This window comes from Sciurus carolinensis, chromosome 1 (assembly GCF_902686445.1).
Source record: "Sciurus carolinensis chromosome 1, mSciCar1.2, whole genome shotgun sequence".
NCBI classification, from domain to species: domain Eukaryota; kingdom Metazoa; phylum Chordata; class Mammalia; order Rodentia; family Sciuridae; genus Sciurus; species Sciurus carolinensis.
In genome coordinates this window covers 87,952,846-87,978,468 of record NC_062213.1, presented here as the reverse complement: position 1 = coordinate 87,978,468, position 25,623 = coordinate 87,952,846, and the positions used below count along the sequence as shown (strand labels likewise).

General features: G+C 39.8%; 1 protein-coding gene across 6 annotated transcripts in view; it reads left to right on the top strand.

Moving 5' to 3' along the window:
- The window catches only part of LOC124985172 (carboxyl-terminal PDZ ligand of neuronal nitric oxide synthase protein-like), a 330,263-nt gene that overhangs the window by 7,277 nt on the left and 297,363 nt on the right, over positions 1-25,623 (top strand). The window contains exon 1 of one of the 6 annotated variants that reach the window (XM_047553687.1): positions 3,398-3,456. The exons of the other annotated variants lie outside the window; for them this stretch is intronic. The gene's annotated coding sequence lies outside the window, so the exon portion shown is untranslated. Of the gene's footprint in view, positions 1-3,397; positions 3,457-25,623 lie in introns of those variants that run through there. 6 annotated transcript variants of the gene reach the window in all.

Genomic DNA, 25,623 nt, shown 5'->3' with positions numbered 1-25,623 from the left:
CCCTTTCTCCTTTCTAATACCCTTATTGAAGTATAATTCAGATATATAATTTACCCATTTAAAATATGTAGTTCATTGGATTTTAGTTTATTCACAGATGTATGCAGTCATCACCCCAATCAATTTTAGAACATTTTTATCATCTCAAAAAGAAATCCTGACTGAGTACAGTGGTGTACACCTGTAATCCCAGCGACTCAGGTGGCTGAAGCAGGAGGATCTCAAGTTCCAGGCCAGCCTGGGCAAAAGATAAAAAGGGCTGGGGATGTAGCTCAATGGCAGATTGTCCCTTAATTCCCTCTACTGCAAAAATCAAAACAAAACAAAACAACCCCCCCCCATTTCCTTCAGCTGTCACTCCTTAGTATGCCTTTCCACCTTGGTCCTAAGCAACCACTAATTTTCTTTCTGTTTCTAGATTTGCCTATTTTGGACATTTCACATAAATATAATCATGTAGTATGTGGTCTTTTGTGTTTGACTTCTTTCACTTAGTATAATGTTTGAAGGTTCATCCATGTTGTAGTATGTGTCAGTACTTTGTACCTTTTTACGACTGTATGATATTCCATTGTATAGTCGTAAAACATTTAATCAGTACATGATATTTTGATTTCTTCCATTTTTTGGACTACTGTCAATAATTCTATAAATATCACCGTACAAGTGTTTGTGCAGATATATGTTTTCATTTCTCCTGGGTGCTTAAGGAGTGAAATTGCTAGGTTATAACCAATGGTAACTATGTTTAACCATTTGTGGAACAGCTAAGTTCTTTTTCAGTGTAGCTGCATCATTTTAGTTTTCCATTAGCCATGTGATTTTTCCACATCCTCACCAACACTTATTATCTTAGGTTTTTATTCTAGCTGAACTCGTAGGTATGAAGTGGTATCTTACTATGGTTCTGATTTGCATTTTTATGTTGAATAATCAGATAAAACGTCTTTTCATGTATTTTAGTGGCCATTTGAGTCTCTTTTATGTCTGTTCACGTCCCTTGGACATTTAAAAATTGGATTGTCTATTATTATCATCATCATTTTTATTATTATTATTATTATTATTATTATTGGTTCCAGGGATTGAACCCAGGGACCCTTAATCCCTGAGTCACATCCCAGCCCTTTTTATTTTTTATTTTGAGACAGAGTCTCACTAGGTTGCTTAGGGCCCTGCTAACTTGCTGAGGCCGGCTTTGAACTTGTGATCCTCCTGCCTTATCCTCTTGAGCTGCTTGGATTACAGGATGTACCACAAGGTCAGTATCCTTTAATTGTCGAGTTCTGAGGGTTCTTTATATATTCTGGCTTCAAATCCCTTATATGGATTTACAAATATTTTTACCCATTCTCTGAATTGTCTTTTCATTTTCTTGATATTATTCTTTGAAATACAAAGGTTTTAGCCACACACCTGTAATCCTGGCTACTCCATAGGCTGATATAGGAGGATCACAAATTGAATGCCACTCAAAAAAAAAAGAAAAGAAACAAAGAAGAACAAAAATGGGTGGGAATGGAATGGAGCACAGTGCTAGAGCACTTGCCTAGCATGTACAAGGTCCTGAGTTCAATCCCTAATTACATAAAAAAATCTTTAAAAAAAATTACAGAGGTTTATAAATTGGATGAAACCTAATTCTCCCCCGCACTTTTTTTTTTTTTTTTTTTTTTTGGTTATTCCTTTTGTATTACTGGGGGTTGAACCCAGGGGTGTTCTACCACTTAGCTACATCTGTGGCCCCTGGTGTTTTTTATTTTGAAGACCAAAAGTCTCGAACTTGGGATCCTCCTGGCTCAGCCTCCTGAGTAGCTGGGAATACAGGCCTTCTCCATCAGGTTGGAGACTCATCATTCTTTTTAAGATTTATTTGCCCTCCATCCCATGTTAACCTATCTTTGTTCTGTTAATTGACTTAATCCACCACCCTGCGCCACCCATCATGGCATGGTTACATCTTCCTTCTTACTGGCTCGCTCCTTTTTGCCCAAGAATGTGCTGTGGACTTCCCTCTCTGAAAAGTCTTGTTTCCCTGATTCTTTCTTTAACGAATGTATTGTCTCTCTTCCTTTTACAGTGGAGCCTTTTAAGACCATGGTTTTCCTTCTGCAGCTTCTTGATATTTAGTCCCTTGACTGAGTCCTGCTGACTTCTTTCCTGACTGCCATATGGAAATTGTTCTGTTCTCACCCTTCTCTGTCCTCATCCTTTTTGTTTTTTCTTTCTGAGCATCCTGTCCTGTGATTCAGCTCTCTCAACCTGCTTGTGGGTGGCCAGGCCCTACCCTAACTGTGCCTGCTTTACTTTGGTGCCTGCTTCTCTTTCTCCCCCTTTTGACCTCCTCCTTTGGGTCACATCCATCCTCACCTCTTGTGTTATCTGTTAGCTGGTTACCCTGACCTCTTGCTGATATCATCACTCAACAAGCTGGAAATCAGGTTGTTTCTCTGACTTCATCCTTCTTTTAATCACCCCACCATCTTCGTGGGTATGCAGGTCTGACATTTTGGAGAACTGCTCAAATTCATTTCAGTTAAGTATTCAACTGAAGGCCTCCAGTTTTTCTCTGATCCCTTTCTTTCTATAAACTTTTTTTTTTAGTTGTTGATGGACTTTTATTTAATTAATTTATTTATATGTGGTGCTGAGGATTGAACCCAGGGCCTCACACATGCCAGGCAAGTATTCCACCACTGAGCCACAACCCCAGCCCTCATTCTGTGAACTTTTGCTTTAATAATTTTCCTCAAAAAGAGTTATGTTATCTTTCCACTCAAAACTGCAAAAGTTTCTAAGCCTGTTAGATTGGTTTCAAAATTCTTAGCATGACATTGAAGGCTTTCTGTTGTTGAACAATTATTTAATCCTTCTGTAGTGCTCACCATTCCCTTAACCCCTGTGAAATTTCCCACCCAGTTCATATCACTCAGGAAGTGAATATTACTAGTCCCTCCCCTAAATTGGAGGGATTAACCAAACTCTACTTGTATTAGAGCTGCTTGGCTCTGTCTAGTTTACATCCCTATGTAGTCATTATTGGGGTCTGTGTCTTTCCACCCCCTTGTGTATTCTGAGGTTCTGAATGGAGTGCCTTGCATATAGAAAATGTATTTTGCTTTTTTTTTTTTCTTGTAGTTGAGAATCGAACCCAGGGCCTTGTGCATGCTGGGCAAGTGCTGTACCACTGAGCTATGCCACCAGCCCAGAAAACATATTTTGAATTAATGAGTATAATTTCTAAAATGTTCCCTGTAAGAATGGCCAGAGCCTTCCTAGGTCACCCACAGTGGGAGATGCCTCAGTTGACTCCAGTCTTCTCCTGACCATTTCTCTTGTTTTTCTCCTGCAACTCTTAGTTTCTGGTGACCTGAGGCACTCTGCTACCATGTGTCTTTCTGATATATCTCCATCCCCACCTCACGGAGTGCCACTTCCTTCCAATGGAAGTGCTGAGTAAGTGTTTCTTCCTAAATTAAATGAAATTCCAGTGATGAATGTCCAATGGAATTAGAATCTGAGTTTAGAGCCTATGACCAATTTCAGGAGTAGGTAATTGTCATTTATTAATTGTCACTTATGGAAAAACCTCTTTTCAACCTGTTGCATTCTTATTAATGAATTGATGCTTTTTTCTAATTAATTGCTTATTTTCTTTAACTTTCTATTTTATAAAGCCCAGGGGATCTTTACCTCTAAGCTACATCCTCAGCCCTGCCATGCTCCCATCCCCCCTTCTCTTTTTGGTGCCAGGGATTGAACCCAGAGGCACTCAACCACTGAACCACATCCCCAGCCCTTTTTATTTTTTATTTTGAGACAGGGTCTTGCTAAGTTTGCTTAGGGCCTCGCTAATTTGTTGATTTTCAACTTGTTAACTTCCTGCCTTGGCCTTCTGTGCCACCAGGATTACAGGAATGTGCCACCATGCCTGGCCATACCTTTTTAAAAAACATGGTACAGGGGATTGAACCCAGGGCCTCGCTCATGGTAGGCAAGTGCTCTACCACTGAGCTATATCCCCAACCCTTTATAATTTTTTAGTTTTGACACAGGACCTGGCTTTGTTGACCAGGCTGGCCTTGAACTTGGAATTCTCCTGCCTTAGCTTCCCATGTTGCTGGGATTACAGGCATGAGCCACTGTGCCTGACTGTTTTATAATTTTTATGACATGAATTTAGTTGGCAGCATAGCATAGCATGAATTCAGGGACCACACTGTATTTGGGTTCAAATTCTGGCTCTGTCCCTTATGTGCTATGTAACCTTGTGTGAATTACTTTAAATTTCTCCTATAACAATCTCATTTGAAAAATAGGTTACAAACTTTGCATACTTTCTAAGGTTAATGAGAGGATTCAATGAGTTATCCCTGTAAATGGCATAGCACAGTGCCTGGTGCAGAGTGGGCTGCTATTTTTATTGTTGTTATTAATTTTTACAAATTGTACTTTGTTTCATCTGTGTTTGGTTTTAATCTACAGAACAGTCATACACAGTGTTTTTTTTAATATGTCAGAAGTCTGGTAGTACATTATCTTCATTATACATGCCTGCTTAAAAAATCTAGCTGCAGCATTACTCTGATTCCTAAAGTTGCAAATCAGACAGCATGACTATTTTGTGATCTTAAAATAGTTGTCAGCCTCCTTAGAATGGAATAAAAAGGGGTTAACTATGTTCTGGTGCATGCCCCAATTACATTTGTTCCAGCCTTTAATCCTTGTTAGGATTAAAAATCACAGAATCTTAAAGTATAGTCTGTCGTCTGTCTTCACATGTCTTGTCTGAATTTCTTGGATAAATATTTCTTTAAGCAGGGTAAGCTAAGCAGAAGGAATCTTGCATCATGGGATTAATTAATACCTTGTGCTGCTTACATTTCCCTTTTCAATTTTTATGTTCAGCATCATGTTTATGTTTAAGTATTGGTGCAGCTGTCTTTAAAGTTATTTTAAAAGGCACTTCCAGCAAGTTCAGTGTTCATAGAGTGCTGGAACATTCTAGAATCCTTTATTTGCTCCTACTACATGTAACCCAGTTGGTTTTCTGCAGTGAGACTTTTGTATCTATATTCTTAAGGTCTATCTGTGAGAGCTGAGGACAGTAGCTACCTTCTACTTATTTATTTTGCAATACTAGGAATTGAACCCAGGGACTCACCCAGACTAAGCAAGTGCTCTACCACTGAAGTACATTCCTAGCTCTTTAAAAACATTTTTTTTTTTTTTTTTTTTTTTTTTTTTTTTTTTTTAGACAGGTTCTTGCTAAACTATTCAGGCTGGCTTCAAACTTGCAGTCCTCTTGCCTCAGCCTCCTGAGTAGCTAGGATTACACGTGTGCACCAGTGTGCCTGGGAAATGAACAGCCTTGAGTGTTGAATGAGACTGGGAATCCCTACCAAGGGGCCCTTGGGAGTGAGGGAATGGTCAAGAAGGGGATGCTTGCTATCTATTGCACCTTATATTTAGAACATTCTGCATTCTGTAGCCTCTGTGTGTGTGTGCCTTGGGGAAGATAGGAGGAGATGGGGAGGAGAATGCCTTAGAGAGAAATGCTGTTCACATGCATGTGGAATTCTGTGTTGCCTGTTCTGTGCTGTTCTTCCATGATGGTTCTGTGTATGCATTTCTTTCCTTTCTAGTCAGGCTACAAGCCCCTGAAAGGCTGAAGGGACTCCCCATGTACCTACCCTGGCCATATCCTAGAAAGCTAACATAACAATCATGCCATTTTGCTGGGCATGGTGGCATATGCCTCTAATCCTAGCAACTTGGGAGACTGAGAAAGGATGGTGAGTTCAAAGCCAGCCTCAACAACTTAGCAAGGCCCTAAGCATTTTAGTGAGACCCTGTCTCAAAATAAAATATAAAAAGGGCTGGGGATGTAGCTTAGTGATTAAGCACCCCTGGGTTCAATCCCTAGTACCAAAAATAAACAAACATAAACAAAAAACAAAAAAAAAAAGCCAACTAAACAAACAAAAACACAAAATAATCATGCCATTTAAAAAGTACTTAATATGTTCTAGGCACTATGGCAAGATTTTCCTTGAAAGGATTAATTGAATTCTGCCAATAACCATTTGAGTTAAGGTACTGTCTTTATCTGAGTTTTTCAGGTGGGGAAGTCAAGGCAGAATAATTTGCTCAGAGTCCATATCTGGTAATGACTAGGTCCCAGAGTCAAACCCCGGGCAGTCTGGGTCAGGGTGTCCATTCTTAACTCCTGTGCTGTAACTCTTTCAAAATACCAAGATCTAAGTACACTCTGTGCATTGTTTTTAGTATTTTACATCCATTAGCCAATCTTTCCATTGGTCCTTTGAGAGTGAGTGTTAGTATTCCAGTTTTGCAGATGAAGATAATAAGGCATATCTTTCTAGGTTGACTTAAGGGTGAATGGTCTGTTAAAGGTGATGGTTTTAGCTCTTCCTACTGAGGTTTGTGACCCAGGGACTAGTCTGCTCTACCAAGCAGCAATGGGCCACCTGAAAAGACATTTCTGGTGGACGTGTTGATGGTGTCTAGATACAGGAGTGAATGTTCTTGAGGAATGGAAGAGCTAGAGAATGGGCAGCTTTGGCAAGCCCTTCCTTCCTGGGGAGTGTTATGCTTTGCTGAACTTTTTCCTCTGTACTCCTAAAAAGGGCTGGGGTATAACTCAATGGTTGAGCACCCCTGGGATTAATCCTTAGTACCAAAACCACAAAACACCACTGATAGCTAATGCTAGTTTGGGTCTTAAATGTTTTTCCCAAAGACCCACATGATGAAGTCCTGGTCCCAGCCTGTAGCACTATTAGGAGGTGGTGGAATGTTTAAGAGGTGGGGCCTCCTAAACATTCAGGGGAATGAAGTTATGTCACTGGGAGTGTGCCCTTGAGGGGAATATTGGGACCCTTCCCATCTCTTTTTGTTTCCTGACTGTAATAAGGTGAACAGGCCTCCCCTGCAACATGCTCCTGTTATGTTGTACTGAGCTGCCACAGATCAAAAGCAACAGAGCCAAGTGACCATGGACTGAAAGCTCTGAAACCATAAACCAAATAAACCTTTCTTTCTTTTAAATTTATTATCTCAGGTATTTTGCCATAGTGACAGAATCTGACTAACACTGGTGAGTACTCATAATGATTTTGTTAAAATTAATATAGGCTATAGCCTGGGCATTGTGACCTTTATATCTCCTGTTTCTTTCCTGAGACTTTACATTTTTTCATTTGTTTTAAGAATATTTATAATAACTCATGAAGCATTTTTATGAGGACTGCTTTCAAATCTTTCAGGTAATTCTAATAGTTGTTATTTTGACATTGAATTGACATCTGTTGGTTCTCTTTTCTCATTTGTGTTGAGATTTTGCTGGTTCTTGGAATGATGGATTTTTTTTAAATTGAATCCTGGACATTTTGGGCATTATGGTGTAAGACCAATTTTTTTTTTTTTTTTCTTTCTTGTACTGGGGATTGAACCCAGGAGCACTCTACCACTGTATTATAACCCAAGATTAATTTATTATTTTTAAAATTTTGAAACATGGTCTTGCTGAGTTGCCCAGGCTGAATTTGAACTTGGGATCCTTCTGCCTCAGCCTCCTTAGCTACTGAGTTTACAGGTGTGCCCTCCTGCACCTGAGACCAAATTTTATTAGCCCTTCTAGCAAGGCTATTGTGCCAAAGAGCTGGGGGGGGGGGTGGAGAACAGGGGTTCCCTGACTTATTGTTACCAGGTTGGGGTGGAAATCTAGGTTATCCTCCAGTTCTCAGCTAATATTGCCCTGGTTTTAGGGAGCAGGGGTACCTTGTTTCTGTTCCCCACATGGCTGCTACTGGCACTGTGGCCTTATTACCACTGGGTGGTAGTGAAAGTTCTGGACTCTCCATTAGGCCTCCTCTGACACCCCAGCAAGGAGAGGGGTGGAGGCCTCTTTATTGCCAAATGGGCGTGGATATTCCAGCTTCCCAGTTGGCCTTCTCTGACACCACCAGGAAGGAGGTGAGGTTGGAGCATCTCATTGTGGCCTGATGAGGGCAGGAGTCTAGTTTCCCTACATGGTCAGTGGAGCTGAGGCCACAGTTTTTTTATGGCTCTTGGCTGACAACAGTAGAGCTGTTGTCTAAAAGTTTTCTGCCATGCTGGGCTGCCCCTTTGCTGCAGGGGAAGGCCTTTTTTGGACTTGTTTTGGTCTGTGTCTGTTGGCTTTCTGGGTCTCTGGCTTCTCTGCCAGATAGTCTAGGATATGTAAGACCAAAAGAAAACCCAGGGAACTCACTTCCATATGTTGTCCCCTGGGTGCAGAGGTCCCCAGCTGGACTTCCTTCTTCTTTCTTTCAGATTCTCTTATACTTATCATATATATAAAATGTCTGGAGTTTAGGGTTGTATTTAGTGCAGGAATAGGCAAAAATATATTTATTTTATCTTCATGGAGTTGGGAGTTCCCCACACAGAGTTCTGAAAACTCCCTGGGTGATTCTAATAAATCAAATCAAATCAAGCAGGAACATTTCAGAATCAGGGTGAAAACACTGGAGCAGGCAAAGAGGTGGGAAGACCAAGAGGACCTATGTCCTCTCCAGGTGTTGGTCTTTATGAGTCATAGTTTACTCCTTCATAGAGCCTGTTTTCACTTATGTTCACTTTCTTCTTGCCTGTTTTTTTTTTTTTTTTTTTTTTTTTTTTTTAAGATTTTTTCCCCTCTATTTTGCCCTTTTGGACTTCTTAATCTGTATTCCTAAATGCAAGTGCAGAAATGGATTCCATCCTGTAGGAAGCATTTATTGTGCTATTATGTTTTGGGCACAATGATTGGTATTGAAAGTCATAGAGTAATGAGACAAGATGGTGATTTGAAGAGACTCAGGCTAACTGGGAAGATATTGGCACATGGAAAGATAGGCACATGAATTTTTTTTTTTTTTTTTTTTTTTGTACTGGGGATTGAACTCAGGGGTGCTCTACCACTGGACTACATCCCTAACCCTTTTTATGTTTTTTATTTCAAGACAGGGTCTCACTAAGTTGCCAAGGCTGGCCTACTTGCAACCTTCCTGCTTCAGCCTCCTGAGTTACTGAGATTATAGGCATGCACCACTGTGCTCAGCTGGCATATGATATTATGTATTGAGCACATACTATGAGCTGGGTATTCTAGGTGTTTCATAAACTTTCTGATTTAGTTCTTCCAACTGTGCTGCATGATAGACATTATATGTGGCTTCTGAGATTTCTTCAAATCAAGTGACTTGTCCAAGGTCATTCTATATCCATTTCTGGGATAAGATCAGACCAAGACTTTATGATGCTGAAATGAATCCTCGTTTTTCTCTCCCAAAGATGTCCCAGCAAGTTTTCATCTGTAGAGCATGTTCATGATGCACTCTTCTGCTGGGGTAGAGCTTATCCACTGAATATTCCTTAATTCTCCCCTAGACCCAGGACAGTTTTTTGAGGCAGCTGTTGTTAGTAGTTTAGTCTGTGGCTTTGGAAGGGACCATGAAGGTTTTATGTGTGTGTGTGTGTTTGTGGGACTGGGGATTGAACCCAGAGTCTCATGCCCACTGATAGATGCTTTAAAGGATGATTTGTGAGGTTTCAAAATACCTGTAGCAGCCCTGTGGCAGGGGTTTGGAGGGGCAATAATAGACTTAGAGAGGCTATTGGAATTTAGGATAGTAGTGGTTAGAATTGGATCTTGTTTCCCTCTAGAGTTTCCAAGAGTGAAAAAGACTGGGGAGACCATGTGTGTAAGTAAAGAATGGAATGGACAGTCTTGGAAGTAAACCAAAGGAGAAAAAGATTAATCCTGTGGTGTGGGCGGTATGAGAGGAGGGTTTATATATAGGGCTTTTCTAGTTTGTAAAGGAGAAAACATATAATAAGAAAATCATACATAAATACTATGGTTTGGATATGAGGTGTCCCTCCAGAGCTCATGTGTTTAATTAAAGAACATTTGGAGGTGAAATGACTGGATTGTGAGAGCTGTAACATAATCAGTTCATCCTTGTTTGAATGGACTGACTGGGTGGTAACTCTAGGCAGGTGGAACATGTCTGGAGGAGGTGAGTCACTGGGGGCATGCCCTGGAAAAGTTCATCTTCCCTGCAGTCCATTACCCCTTCCACCATGATGGTCTGCCTCACCTTGGCCCCACAGCAGTGGAGTTGGCCCACCATGGGCTAAATCTTTGAAATGTTGAATCAAAAAAGGCTTTCCCTCTTTTAAGTTATTCTTGTCAAGTATTTTGGTCATATTAATGCAAAGTTGACTAACATAATAAAGGAGAAATAATGGAGAAGTAGGAAAATCTATAACGTAGGAGATTTTAAATATCAAGTTTAGGAGATGTGATTTAATCTTGTCAATAGTGGGGAACAAAAATGTGTGCTTATAGGAGACAATACATATTCAAAGTAAGGTATTAGAAGAAATGAATAAGAGCTGATGCAGAATTAGAAAAGAGCACTGAGATAGCTGGGTGCCATGGTATGTGCCTGTAATCCCAGTGACTTGGGAGGCTGAGGCAGGAGGATCACAGGTTTGAGGCCAGCTTCAGTAACTTAGTGAGAACCTGTCTCAAATTATAAATAAATAAGAAGGACTGGAATGTAACTCACTGGTAAAGTGCTTCTGGGTTCAGTTCAATCCCCTGTACCAAATGGGGTTGGGCAGAAGAGGAAAGAAAATAGCACTGAGGCCTAAGTTAAAGTCCAGATGTGAGGACCTGAACCAGAATGACAGTGGAGGGTTTGGAAATGAAGGATTGGATATGAGAGAGGCAACAAAGAAAGACTTGGCTATAGCAGCATATATTGTGTTCATATGACTAGGCCATATTTGGGAAGGAGAGTAAGAAGTAGAAGAGATATGGACTTAGTCTTTATCTGCAAGGAACTTGCATCTAAGGGAGTTGTTACAACTCATGTGGCAAAACCTTAAGTACCCTTCATTTTGAAGGACACTCTAATATCTGAATGGTAAGAGCCCTGAAAGGTAGTTTAGCTTGTTTCATCTTTGTATCTTTTCCAGTCCTTTGTATCTTTACCCAGTCCTCAGCTACACTGATGTACTAAAGAACATATTGGGTTCTTTTGAGAATAGTCTTTTTTTTTTTTTCCCCTGGTGGTTCTGGGGATTAAAACCAGGGTGCTCTACTAATGAGTTACATTCCCAGCACCCACTCCCCCTTTTTGAGACAGGGTCCCACTAAGTTGCTGAGGCTGACCTTGAACTTGTAATCTTTCTCCTGCCTCAAGTCTTTTGAATTGCTGGGAATTATAGGCATAGCTACTATGTCCAGCATTGATAGTTGTCTTTTTTTTTTTTTTCCCCCTTGCTAGCAAAGGTGAAACACAGGGAACTCCTGTTCTATAGGCTGTGATTCTGCCTATAAACATCAACAGGGGGCTTTTAAAGAAGTGACTCAAAGGCTACATTCCAGGCTGTGTTCTCTGTTGGCATTATAATTCACTTGTTAATTTGGGAGATAGTCATTTCTGAGATCTTCTGGTAATATCCCCAAAGTCTGGATTACTTCATTCCTGTGGTGGGTGTGTACTCAGGGACAGATAACTTTGTCTAGGATGGAGAAGAAAGGTAATCCTGTTTCTTCTGAGATTAGGGAGGGGAAGAGATTAGGGAGGAGCAGGGAGAGAGAAAGAGAAAGAAACACGTCCATTTTAAAAATAAATCACAGTGGCAGAGAAACAAGGATTATATTCAAAGCATAAAGTGGACCACTGTTACATTTCCTCACTGTCAATTTCTGTGTTCCATTTCCTTGGGAAAATGGGTGGTGAAATCTCCAAACTGCTTCCTGCTGAGAGGGGGTGAAGTTGAGGGAAGCAACCCAAAGTCCTTATTCTCTATCAGGTAGAGTGTGGAGAGTTAAGGGCATTCAGCTTCAGAGCAGTCCAGAGTTCCACAGTGGCAGATGACAGGTGACTGGACAAGGCATACATAAGGCAGGGATCATGTGAAGACAACAATAAAGACAGCAAAGCTTTACATTTTTGTAAATAATTAGCACAAAAATAATTAATATTTCACCAGTCTCTGAAAACCATGAGGACAATAACTCATAATCTTATCAGTGATCAAGTTCATCAATGTAGGAGGTTAGGAAGATTTGTATGTCTATGTAATCAGACTCAACTCAGGACAAATTTTTGGCTCTGGTGATTATTACTATTAGGCGTTCTCATACAATAATCCTTCCTTCATAGCCTCCAGCTTTACTTACTTTTGATAGGGGTGACCCAAGTATACATTTTAAGTTATATTTTAAAAAATTGTTTTTTCCTTTTAAATATCCATGTAGAACTGTGATTAGGCTATACTCTCCTGTCAGATGTTTAAGACCAAGCTGGTCAAAACTGACCTTTTTCCTATCTACCCTTAAGAGTCAGCTGAGATTTCTCAGAGATCACTCTTGGGACATATGTGATGAAGCCTCCTGGCTCCTTTAGATTTCCTCTATCTGTGGTGCTACTTGCCAGGATGCATTGGGGTCTGGCTGACCATACCTAGCTTCTCTTGAAAGCATTAGGGACATTTCCATCTCAATGACCCTCCTCTTTACAGAATGTGCACTGCTTGGCTTCATGTTCTCTGGGGTCTTCTCAATCTCCCTGATCAGCAGTTTGGGTGACTCATCAGAGTTGCAAGTTCCAGAGAGATACCTCTCCTTCTCAGCATCTTGGCTGATGTTAGAGGGCAAGGACCAAAATGTTGGTTGCTTTTTCCTTGACTTGGTCTCCAAGTTTTTGGTTTTAAACACCCAGCCACCCAGTTTCACCAGTCTTAAAGAAGGAATAATAGGTTATAACTTCAACATCTATAATTTTACAGATACCCCTTTCATTTAATTGGGGTTTAGTATTGGTACTGGAAGTCAGCATTTGATACTATCTCTCCTGTAGGTGATGGCTTATTATCTCAAATTAACCCACGTATTGTTGTTGTTTAGAAGCAGTACCTCTGTAAAACCCTAATGGACAAAAGTTTACAAGGAAAATACAAAATGAAATCAGCAGAGCAGAAACATTCAGTTTGTGTAATAGCTATGAACCAAGAAAAATGACTTTTATAATCTTGAACCTTTACTTAGTTATATATTGTATTCCTTGTTTAAGATCACAGTAATCTTTACAACAAACATCAATTTTTGAACACACTTTAAATGAGCTGAAGTCTAGCCTCTTTTGGAGGCATTTTAACATGCAGTAAGGTGGGAGGCAGAGCCTTATCTCAGGTAAGGTTGGGCTCCTCACAAATAACACAATACAACATATCTGAAATATGAATCAAAGGACGGTTAAGAGACTTTTAACTTGCCTTTTGTGGAAAAAGTGGCAGAATGCTTAAATGTTTTACAGTGTCACCTTTAAACAAATCAGGCTCTCTTTATTATCTTCCAAAATGCATTTAAATTCCAATTCCAAATAGCCAAGGTTGTCTCAACTTTCCTGAGTTCAGTTTCCTTTTTCTCAAAGTAGAGCAACTGATGGAGCAACTTGTGCAGTTTGGGGAGAGAAGGCAGGAGTTTCCTGAAGCAAAAAGGACTTTGGCAGCTGCTGGGGAGGTCCCTCAATCCCTCCCTTTATTCACAGGAATAGCTCCTCTGGTTTGGTCCAAAGCAAACTCACGATGTCTCCCAGTTTCTCCAGTGGTCAACTCTCAACAAACTTACCAGCCACCTTGTATCCTTAGCGTGGAAGTGGGGGGTCACTTGGAGTGCCATACCTGCCCAAGAAAGCTGGAGCAGGGTCCCATCTGGGATGCCAAATTGTCCAAAACCTCAGTCCTTGTCCCCAGTGTCAATCCAATAATGAAGACATGGCTTTGAGAAAAAGGAAAAAGATGGTTTATTGCTTTGCTAGCAAAGGAGAAACACAGCAGACTCTAGTCCCAAAGGCTGTGGTTCTTGAGAGCAGTCTTGATAGCTTACACAGTCTCATAGTTAAACATGCATATTATGAGATTGTTGAGATTTGGCAATTTAAGGTCTGTGTGGCTACAATGATGAGATGAAATTGTGTTTCTATGAACCCCTCTATGACAAAAGGGCTGAGTGGGATGCCAGTGAAACCTGTAGAAGAATAGACATTAGGTGGATCATAGCTTCAGCTAGCTAGGATTGGGAAGTCCCTTCCTCCCTCCCACTCTTTTCTTGTAAGTGGAAATCTCTGAAATATGAAAACATCAGGCAGGGATTCTATAAGTAACTGGTTGGCAAATCCATAATAGGTTTCTGAAGCTAATGAGGTTGTTTAGGATTTAGATAGCAACTTCTTTTGTTTTCCTAGGCAGGCAGGCTGACTTACTTTCTTTCTTTCCTCCCTCCTCCCTCCCTCCTTTCTTTCTTTTATTATTATTAATTTTTATTTTTTACAGACTGTATTTGATTCATTGTACACAAATGGGATACAACTTTTCATTTCTATGGTTGTGCATGATGTAGATTCATACCATTTGTGTAATGATACATGTATGTACATAGGGTAATGATGTCTGTCTCATTCCACCATCTTTCACACCCCCTCCTCCCTCTCATTTCCTCTACATAAAGTTCCTCCATTCTCTCACCACTGAATAGATCCTCCAAACAAAAACTGAACAAAGAAACTATAGAATTAAATAATACGATCAATGATATAGACTTAATGGACATATATAGAGTATTTCATCCTTCCTCTCTTTCTTTTTTTTCTTTCTCTCTCTCTCTCTTTCTTTCCAAAGAATACCGAACATGCTATGCAAGTGCTCTACCACTGAACTACATCCCCAGCCCTATTTTTAAACTTTTAAAATTTTGAGGCAGTGTCACTAAGTTGGTCTTGAACTTGTCATCCTTCTGCTTCAACCACTCAAGTAACTGGGACTGTAGGTGTGTGCCACTAAGTCTAGCATCCCTAGACTTTTTAATACTTCCCTATAATGTGTCAGTTATTGGCTTTTACACCCTACCTCACCCTGAGTAGTTCCCTGTGGCCTGCAAGGTCCTCAAACAAGCACCATATCTAATTCACTTTTGAATTTTTAGTGCATAGTATACTGCCTGACCTACTATAGGTGTGCTGTTGATAGTAAATGAGCAAAAGAATAAATGAAGTTGATGTCATTGAGTATATATTATCTTCACTTCTTACCACATTACCTGGGTGCCTTTCCTGCAATGGGATTCCCAGCATGGTTTTTATGCTGTGTAATAATTCTGCTTTCTCTGTCTAGCCCAATTATAATCCAAGGCATGTTGGTTACATTTTACAAAGTAGGTCTGTGGAGAGAGTGTTTTTAATGACTCTTCTCTCCCAGGCATCCCCTTGGCAAGATGATAAAGATTTTAGTGGTGTGGGTCTCATTTTATTTTATTGAAGGTGAACTAATTTGTGTTCTGAAGCTGGCTTTGAACTTGTAGGCTTGGGATGATGGGTTCACCACCTCTAGACTCATGAGGCTTAGCTCATCAAATTCTAGTTTATCCCTGTCTCCCAACTATACATTCTTTCTTGAATTGGGAATGCAGCATTTGGTTTATAGTCTTAGAGTTACTTGTGTATCATAGGCCTCATAAAAGGTGGTTGAAGGACTGGAGATGTAGCTCAGTGGTAGAACACTTACCTAGCATGTATGAGGGCCTGAGTTTAATTCTCTGTACTGAAAAAAAAATGTGGTTGAACTTTTGTATTTTCTGTAATGGTGCATAGTAACTGCTCAGCAAAGACATGTAGGCATGACTGGAATTCAGCAAGTATTTGGTTTGTTAGAGTGTGGCTGACATCTTTAGGCCCCTATGTATGTCAAGCATCTTATGAAGTGATGCCTGTTAGTGATTATTTCCTCTTTCCAGCAATAACTTACAGTTGTTTTTCATTAAAAATATGTCTGAAGCACACATGTGTTATTGCCGACTCACCTTCTCTAAGGGAGAAGTCTTGATGTACTGGATGTGCCACGTGGGAGGGATGTAGCCACACCCCCAGCCCTCCATTCCAATTTACTTTGTTTTCACTTCATTTTTTTTTTTTTTTTTTTTTTTTTTGGGGTGCTGGGGATTGAACTCAGGGCCTTGTGCTTACAAGGCAAGCACTCTACCGACTGAGCTATCTCCCCAGCCCCTGTTTTCACTTCATAATGATTTAGTTGGTCTTTATCATCAGGGTGGCTGGGGGCTGAGGGACTGGAATGGGACAAGGAAGAGTTCTAGACTGACTGTAGTCCCCATCCCACCCTTTGTTGCATCAGCAGCCTTTCATCTCTGTACTTCAGTCCCTTCTTCTGCAAAAGGACAGAGTTGACTCAGAAACTAATTTTTTTTTTTTCAGGGCTGGGGATTGAACCCAGGGCCTTGAACATGTTGGTGAGCACTCTACCATTGGACTATACCTCCAGCCCTTTTTACTTTGAGATAGGGTCTTGCTACATGCTGAGGCTATCCTCAAACTTGTGATATTCCTGCCTCAGCCTTCAGAGTTGTTGGATTACAAATGTGCACCACAGTGTCCACCTCAGAGGCTCAATCTTGGAGATGAGCCTCCCAACTCCAATTCTGGGTTTCTGTTTGATTCTTCCCTGCAGGCCAGCCCTCTTCCCCAGAGAAGACACTTCCCAATTACTTCATGCCTACATACTTGTTGACAGATCAGCTACAGCAAACAGCCAGAACCTAGCAAGACGGAACTGAGCTCCATGTATTCCTGGACTATGGAAAGTGCCCCCTCTCTTTGAGGTGTGAGAGGAGGGAACTTGTAATTTTCCTTCCCCTTAGCTGTTCATCAACATGTGGCTCAAATATAAGTACATGTAAGCAAAATTTATTCATTACTTGTCTTGTGTTCTTAAATATTTATACCTTTTGCTGCTCCATGAAAAAAAAAATCTTTTAGTTTTAGTCATCGATTTTTGTCCTATTTCAGTCGAAAGAGAAGAGCATTGAAAAGCAGCAGAACTCGGTAGGGTCAAATTTTGCAGAAAAGCACAGAAGGAAAAAGACTGAGCTATGATCTTGGATTTTGAGAAATTAAAGCAGGAAGAGGCCTATGTGTACTTGACAGCTCCAGGAGCAAGGGTCTTGGGTAATGGTTGTTGTCAACTGTTCAAAGGCTTGCACTTAATCTTGTTTTAGAAACCAAATCTTGTGTAATGGTATTTGCAACCTAGCTGTACCTGAGGGTCATCTGGGGAACTTAAAAAATATGGATATCCATTGCCCCTTAGGGATTCTTATTTCATATGTCTGGCCTGAGGTCCCACCAACAATTATAATTTCAAAACTTTCCAGATGATTGCAGTGTGCACTTAGAAAACTGGTGTACACACTGGGTAGGTACATTTATGGAGAGACCCAGGTTGTTCAGGTACCTGACTTTAGACCAAAATGCCTTTTTATGTGTTTATAATGAGGTGTGTAATTGAATGAGTTACTGGATATAGTTGTGGATGTAAAACTATCACTTATCTCCCTAAAGGTAAGAGAAAGATGGTTAGGAGGGGAACAGATCTTTATTAAAAGGTCGTGTGGGAGCTGGGCATGGTGCTGCGTTCCTGTAATCCCAGCAACCAGGAGGTCGAGGAAGGAGGGTTACAAGTTCAAGGCTAGCCTAGGAAACTTAGTGAGACCCTATCTTAAAAAATAAAAAGGTCGGAGCTGAAGAAATGGCTCCTTTTGGAGAGCGCTCGCCTTTCATGCCGAAGGCCGCCGGTTCAAATCCCCTGCCGGGAAAATGAGAGGGAAAAAAAAAAAAAAAAAAAAGAAAAAATAAAAAGGTCTGGGATGTAGTTTAGTGGTATAGCACCCCTGGGTTTAGTCCCTAGTACTGAAAAAGAAAAAGGAAAAGAAGGTTGTTTGGAAACGTTTAATGGCAGCAGGCCAGAGGGACTTGAAGGTCCACCCATGCAATGGTGATGGTTTCCCCACTGGAATCAGAATATTCAAAGTCTGTAGGTCAAAACTCTTCCCTCTGAAAAAATTTTGATGGGATACTTACCAGTGGTTGCCTCCATGTATTGTGTGTGTGTGTGTGTCCAAAGCTGATCAACATCTCCTCCTTCCTGTGATATCTTCTTTCTTTACTTTTAAAAAAAAGTTTTGGTGTTGGGGATCGAACCCAGGGCCTTACATATGCCTTTCATTACTGACATGTTTTTGGGGCCTGGAATGTTTTCTCTCCCTTTCTACATTCCGTCTTCTTTGTCTCTTGCTGCTCTCCTTCCCTTCACTTTTCTTATACTCTGTGTGTGTGTGTGTGTGTGTATTTATTTATTTTTCCCTCAAACCTGGAGTCAACCATTTCTCCAGGAAGACTTGATATTTTATAATGCAAAACAGTTATTTCAGAATCACCATATGGGTATCAGAAATGCTGATTTTTACTGGATTGGCCATTGTTCCTAGGTCTTTTTTTATGGATAGAACTCGGGAAACTGCATAGATGGAGAAGAGTGAGAATGAAGGTAATAGATATAAATGCATTTGTGAGTTTATGCCAATATTTCCAAGTAGATTTTGAGACTAGAAGTTCATATTCTTTAATAGTTTATCCTGTTCTTTTTTACACACCAATATTCTCTTTTCTAAGTATATAGGGAATGACAGAATCAAATATCTAATAATTAATTTTATGCTTCCTCCTACAATAAGTAATCTGTATTCTCAGAGCAATACTATTAATACCAGCACCAATTATGATTACTAAAAACAGTAAAAAAACTTTTTTCTGCATATATCACCTATCTCTTCCTTCATTTTGAATAAATAGTTATGCTATATGCTGTATTTTGAATCAAGAATATCCCCCAAAGGCCCATGTGTTAAAGGCTTGTTCCCTAGAGTAAGGCTGTTGAGAGGTTGTGGACCTTTAAGAGGTGACGCTTAGTGGGATGCTTTGGATCACTGGGGGCTTGTCCTTGAAGGGGACTGTGGGATCCTGGTCTTGTTCTCCTCTGGTTTTTGCATCCTGACCATGCAGTGAGCAGTTTTGTTCCAATATATGCTCCTGCCATGATATTCTGCCTTGTCACAAGCCCAAAAGCAACAGGCTAATGAACCATAGACTGAAACTTCTGAAACTGTGATCCAGAATAAGCTTCTGTTTATATGTTGATTATCTCAGGTGTATGGTAGTGGAAAGCTGATTAATGCATGTTTTGTTATGGGAGGCTGAATAATGACCCCTGAAAAAGTGTCCATGGCTTATTTTCTGGAACATGTGAATTGAATTATACTTTATATGGCAAAAGCTTTGCATATGTGATTATGTTAGGCATCTTGAGAAGGGGAAATTATCCTGGATTATCTGGGTGAGCCTTGAATGAATCACAATTGTCATTACAAGAAGGAAGCAGAGGGAGAATACACATAGAAAGAGACAGTGTAACCATGAAGGCAGAGATTAGGGTGATGCAGCTATAAGCCAAGAATGTCTGGCAGCCTTTAGCAGCAGGAAGAGGAAAGGAATGGATTCTTCCCTAGAGCCTTCAGAGGTGGTACATCCCACCAACACCTTGACTTTGGTCAAGTAAAACTGATTTTGGACTTATGATCTCCACAACTGTGAAAAAATAAATTTCAGATGTTTTAAGCCATCACCTTTGTTGTAATTTGTTATAGCAGCCATAGTAATTGATGAAATCATGTAGCTATGACACATTGAAATTTCTCCCTTTTAACCCTTACTTAGTCTGTTCTCTTCAATAACTACATATTTAATACTTAAAACCAGAACTTAAATTCATGTCTATGTCATTTTAGCCATCCAGAGTTCTTCCCTACTATCCATAGGAAGGGTTCATAGGAACAGTATTCATTCCTCTCAAAAAAATTTTGTGTTTATATAGGTAAACTTTTATCTCTACTTTTTGTATGTGAAAGTTCAAATATGTTGTTTATAAAATCCTTGGTTAACACTTTCTTTATCTTAAATGTTGCTCCCTCTTCTTCTGGCATAAAGCTTACTGTAAATTTCATGATCTAATTTTTCTTTTTCTTATAATCTATGTACTTTCAAAAACTCGGATGCCCAAATCACATTTCTTTTTGAAGTCCAGTAATTCTACTGGAATGTATCTTGATATGGTTGGTGCAAGTCTGAATTTGCAGATATACAGTATAGTCTTTTAAGATGAGGGTTCAGATATTTTTTATTTTATTTTTTTAATACTAGGAATTGAAACCAGAGGTGCTTTACCACTGAGCTACTTTCCCAGCTCTTTTAAGACAGTCTTGCTAAGTCGCTGAGACTGGCTTTGAACTTGCAATCTTCATGCTTCAACCTCTGAATTGCTGGGATTATAGGCATGCATCACCATGCCTGGCTTCAAATAATTTTCTTTTTCCGGCAATTTTTTACAAATTATTATTTTAAAAATTCCTTTCCTTCAGTTTTGTTCTTTAGGAATCTTTCGTCCATATATTGGCTCTTCTTTGCTTATCCTCAAATCTATCACTTTCAAATTCTTTTTATCATTTTCTAGATTTCTTTTTCATTTTAAAAGATTCCCTAAGTTTTGGGCATTTGTTAGGTTTTTTTTTTTTTTTTTTTTTTTTTTTTTTCTTGTCTTACTTCTGGTTTAATCTTCATTTCCTTTTCATTTTTTGCAGCGCTAGGGATTGAACCCAAAGCCTTATAAATTCTCTACCACTGAGTTACTCCCCCAGCCCTTAATTTTCATATCTAAAATAATTTCCTTTCCTTCCAGTTCTTGCTTAAGCTCTGTCACTTCATTTATGAAATTTTCAGATTCTAATTTATGTGATTCTTTCGTGCCTTGGTGAGTCATGTGTAAAATACTTATTTTGAAATATGCTGTATTTTATCTGCTTTTAAAAATGTATCTTTTTGGCATACTTTCATTGTTAGGTATGTTTAGGGTTGTTATTTTGCCCCTTATTCTCTCTTTTTCTTATAGAAATATTTATGAATTTGTTACTTGTTAATTATTGCTGTTAATTTTTTTTTCCTTTTTGCCATACTGAGGATTGAACTCAGGGCTTTGCACTTGCTAAGCAAGTGTTCTATCATTGAGTTATAGCCCCAGACATTTTAATTTTATTTTGAGTCAAGGGTCTCCCTAAATTGTTCAGGCTGGTTTCTAATTTGTGATTTTTCTGCCTCAGACTCCCAAGTTACTGGGAATACAGACCTGCACCTCTGTGCCTGGCTTATCTGTTCATTTTTATGATGTAAATTTAGTTTTCCTGAAGTTTAAAAAGGAGCATTCGTTTGGTAGCTTTTCTAACTTCATAGAGCCCCTTTCAAATGTTTTTATATAGATTAAAAAATTCCCTCTCCCATTTATTCCTGAACCTTTTCTCTCTTTTTTTGGTCTTTGTTGCCTGGCTGGCTCAGTTTTGATTTTGTTTCCTGTTGTCTCTTGGCATAGTCTCCTGACCTGGTGAGTCAGTTCTAGAGCTTCGGTGGGCTGGCACTGTCGCCCCTCAGACCTCACTGTGGCCCTTACAATTTCAGTTGCAGCTTAGTTCTCCCAGTTAGCTCTTTTAAGATTTTCCTTTTTTTGGTTTGTCATGTCCCCCATTGTTGTTTGTTTATATATTTATTTTTGTGGTGATGGGGATTGAACCCAGGACTTGGTACGTGCTAGCTAATAGTCTGATACTGAGCTACATACACATCCAGCTTTCTTTCCTTTCTTTTATCCCACATTGACACCAGCATCATACTGGTGACTTGTCCTCATCTGCTTGGAATTTGGGACTTGTGAGAATACTTTGTCACCAAATTTTGTTATTGTCCATGACTACTTAATTTTGTTGCTGCATTTATTATTGTTATTATTTTTTTTTGTAGGAACTGCAGAAGACCCAATAAATACACTGCCATCATTGCCACTATTTTCCAGAATTGGGATAGTGTTTATTTTCCCCACAATATGACAAATTATTGACTGAGATTTAAAAAAAATTCTTTTCCCTTGAAGCATTCCCTTAAAATATTTGAGAACATGAGAGACAAATAATGGATAAATTTTGCTTATGTGGACTTATATTTGAGTCACATGTTGATGAACATTAGTAGGAAGGAAGATCACAGGTTCCCTCCTCCCACACTTCAAAGATAGATAGCACTTTCCACTGCCCAGGAACATGGGAAGCTCTGTACCGTCTGTTGGGTTCTGGCTGTTTGCTCTAAATGTTCTGTCTACCAGTATGTGGACAGGAAGCAATTGGAGGTGACTTCTCTAGGGAAGGGGGCTGGCCTGCATTTTATGTGGGAAGAATCAAATAGAGAAACACAGAGAATTGGAATTGGAAGAAATCTCAGAAACCATCTCTAAGATTTAGGTTGAGTCCACTCTGTTATTTTTGTAGAAGTGGGGACTGAAATCCAGAGAGATGAAAGGAGGGGTTAGGGTGGGCACTGCCCCTGACCCAGGACTCTTCCTTGCCTCATTCCTGTCTCTCAGCTTCCAGCCTTCCTGTTGAGTATTGAGTAAACAGCATTAACAAGTGAAGAAGGCTTTTTCAGAGTAAATTAAAGGGCATTTACTCTTGTTTTAAGAAGTTCAGTGTTTCAACTAGTGGGTTTTCTTAAAATAGAGGCATGTGTAATTTGGTGTTTGTGTAGAATAATTAAGGGGCAGAGGAGAGGATTTTATGAGTAGTGTTACAGCTCTACTATGGCAGAATCAAGAGCATAACCTGAAACCTGGCTTTGTCAGTCCCACTGAACTTTTCGCTTCACCAAGTGATCAGTGTTTGTCAACATTGCCAAGAAAGGGAAGTATTTCTCATTGAATAATAGTTCATGACGGATGATTTATTGAATTGACATTTTTGCATCTCAGAATCTAATCTCTCCTAATGGTCTTCTTCTTTCTTTGGCCAAGAGGAAGGTTAATTCACATTTGTGTACCCAATGCCTGGTACATGTTTCGTGCTCAGTAAATATGTATCAAGTGAGCTGGGGATGTAGGTCAATGGTAGAGTGCTTGTGTGAGATCCTGGGTTTAATCCCCAGTACCACAAACAAATAAATAAAATATATATGTATCATTGTTTGGATATCAGGTGTTCCCCAAAAGCTCTTGTGCTAATGCAGGAAGTGAAATGATTAGATTATGACAACTGTAACCTAGTCCATTCTAGTTCGAATAGACTGACTGGATGGTAACTGTAGACAGGTGTGGTATGACTTAGAAGGTAAGTCACCAGGGATTGCCCTGGAAGGGATTATCTTCCTTGTTGGCTCCTACCCCTTCCTTTCTCTGCTTCTTGGCCACCATGATATGGAAGCAGTGCTCCTCTGCCACACCCATCAGCCATGATGTTCTGCCTCAGTTTGGGTGTAGAGCGGTGGAGCCAGCGGGCTATGGTCAGAACCTCTGAAACCATGAGTCTATAATAAACTTTTCCTCCTTTAAGTTGTTCTTGTTGGATATTTTGGTCACAGCAAAGAAAAGCTAACTAATACGATATGCATAAATAAATTAAAAAAATACACACACATTGAGTGAATCTGTTTGGAAGAGTGGGATTAATACATGAAAAGGTGAACAAAGTCATCAGCCATGTATTGCTGAGTACTAAATCATATGCCATAAATCCTGAGAAGATGGTGCCATATGGGAAGCCCTTCTGGATGGGCTTTGAGGATTTGAGTACTAATCCCTCTATTCTTACACTTACCAGCATAAGCATATTCTGCCTTAGTTCTGTGGTAGTGATATCAAATGAGGGAAGACTGTAGGAGAAGTATATTTAAATGCCATCAGAGAAAAATGGCTCTTTGGAGAGGCAGGTGTTCAGCTGCTGCTTTCTCAACTTTTGCTTCCCTCACCCTATTCCAGTCTATTTTCTTTTGTAATTTCTCGAATACTTTGATTACTATATTTGTTCTTCTGTTCCTTCATTTGAGATAATTTTTGCTATTTCTACTTACAGATTGGAGAATTAAGTCCTAGCTGCTAAATTTTGTTTTATTGTTTTTGGTATCCGGGATTGAAGACAGAGGAGCTTAACCACAGAGCCACATCCCCCTCCCCCCCCCCCCCCCCCCCCCTTTTTTTTGAGACAGGTTGTTGCTAAGTTGCTTAGGGCCTTGCTAAGTTGCTGAGGCTGTCTTTGAATTTGCGATCCTCCTGCCTCAGACTCAGCTTCCTGAACTGCTGGGATTACAAGCATATGACACCTCCTAGCTGCTAAATTTTATATCATTTCTAAGCTAGTAGAACAGGGACTCCAGAGCCCCTGTTATATTACATGCTGCCTTCTACAGCTGGAGTTGATAAAAGTATGTCTCCCCAGAGGATAAGTGGGGATGTGTTAAAATAAGAAGATGATTGTAGATGAGAATTTCATTCATGTAATCAGATAATACTTAATATTGTGAAAAGCCAGGTACCGTGCTGGGTTGAGGGATATAAGTTTGAACAAGACAGTGTTGCCTGCAAAGATCATGTGATATAGATATGGCATCATGCTATGTTGGCATATCCTGTGGACTTTTCAGAATCACCCATGCAATATATGTGGGAATAGAGTACTTTTTAATGTGCAGACAGTAACTTTGGTGGTGAGGGTGTAGGTAGTTAAATGTTAGGCATTTTGTTTCTCCCTCACCCTATCAGATTGATGGAAAAAATACCATGGGCATTCTTGTTTTTGGAACTGGGTATTGAACTCAAGAGCAATTTACCACTGAACTACATCTCAGGCCCTTTTTATTTGTTTATTTGTTCATTTATTTTTTGAGACAGGGTCTTGCTAAGTTGCTGAGGCTGACTTCAAATGCCTTGGCACCTGCTGAGTCACTGGGATTACAATTGTTTTCTACCATGCCTAACCTATGGACATTCTAAAAAAAAAAATAAGCAACAGTAAAAAAAATTAGTCAACATGAATGGGGATCACATTATAATTTTTCTTCCATCAGGACCTGTGTTTCTGATGATTGCAATCAAGAAGGTGGATCGTGCTAGGTGCAGTAGCACACACTTGTAATCCTAGCAACTCTGGGGGTGCTGAGGCAGGAGGATTGCAAGTTCGAGGCCAGCCTTAGCTATTTAGTGAGGCCCTAAACAACTTAGTGAGACCCTATCTCAAAATAAAAATAAAAAGAGCTGAGGATGTTGTTCAGTGGTTAAGTACCCGTGGGTTCAATCCTTGGTTCAAAAACAAAAACAAGAAACAAAAAACAAAACTAGAAAAATGGACTTGACTGTCAGAAGGACAGTCTTTATGGCATCATAAGCAGGGTTGGTTCTCTTTATCTTTCTTTATCATACACATCATTCCATTGGTTCTAATCTTCCAGCAGGGCCAGCAGGTGGACTGGTGGGGAGTATGATATTGACTTGTTTTGCAGACTGGTCTCATTTAAATGTTGATGGTGTGAAGAGTCAGACTTGGTAAACTCTTGCTTGATTTATTCTTCCTAAATCCACAAAACCTATGAAACAACATAGAGAACCAACCCCTAATCATGTTTGTTAGGGCTAACCATAAACACAGTCTGGTTGATGGATGGATGGTTTAATAAATATCTGCTGAGTATCTGAACTGAGTCTGCAAGCATGTCCCAGGCCTGTCCTAAACCTGGTCAGGAAGTGGACATCTGGCAGATTCTTGGATACCTAAAGGCCATCTCCTTTCTTTTTGAC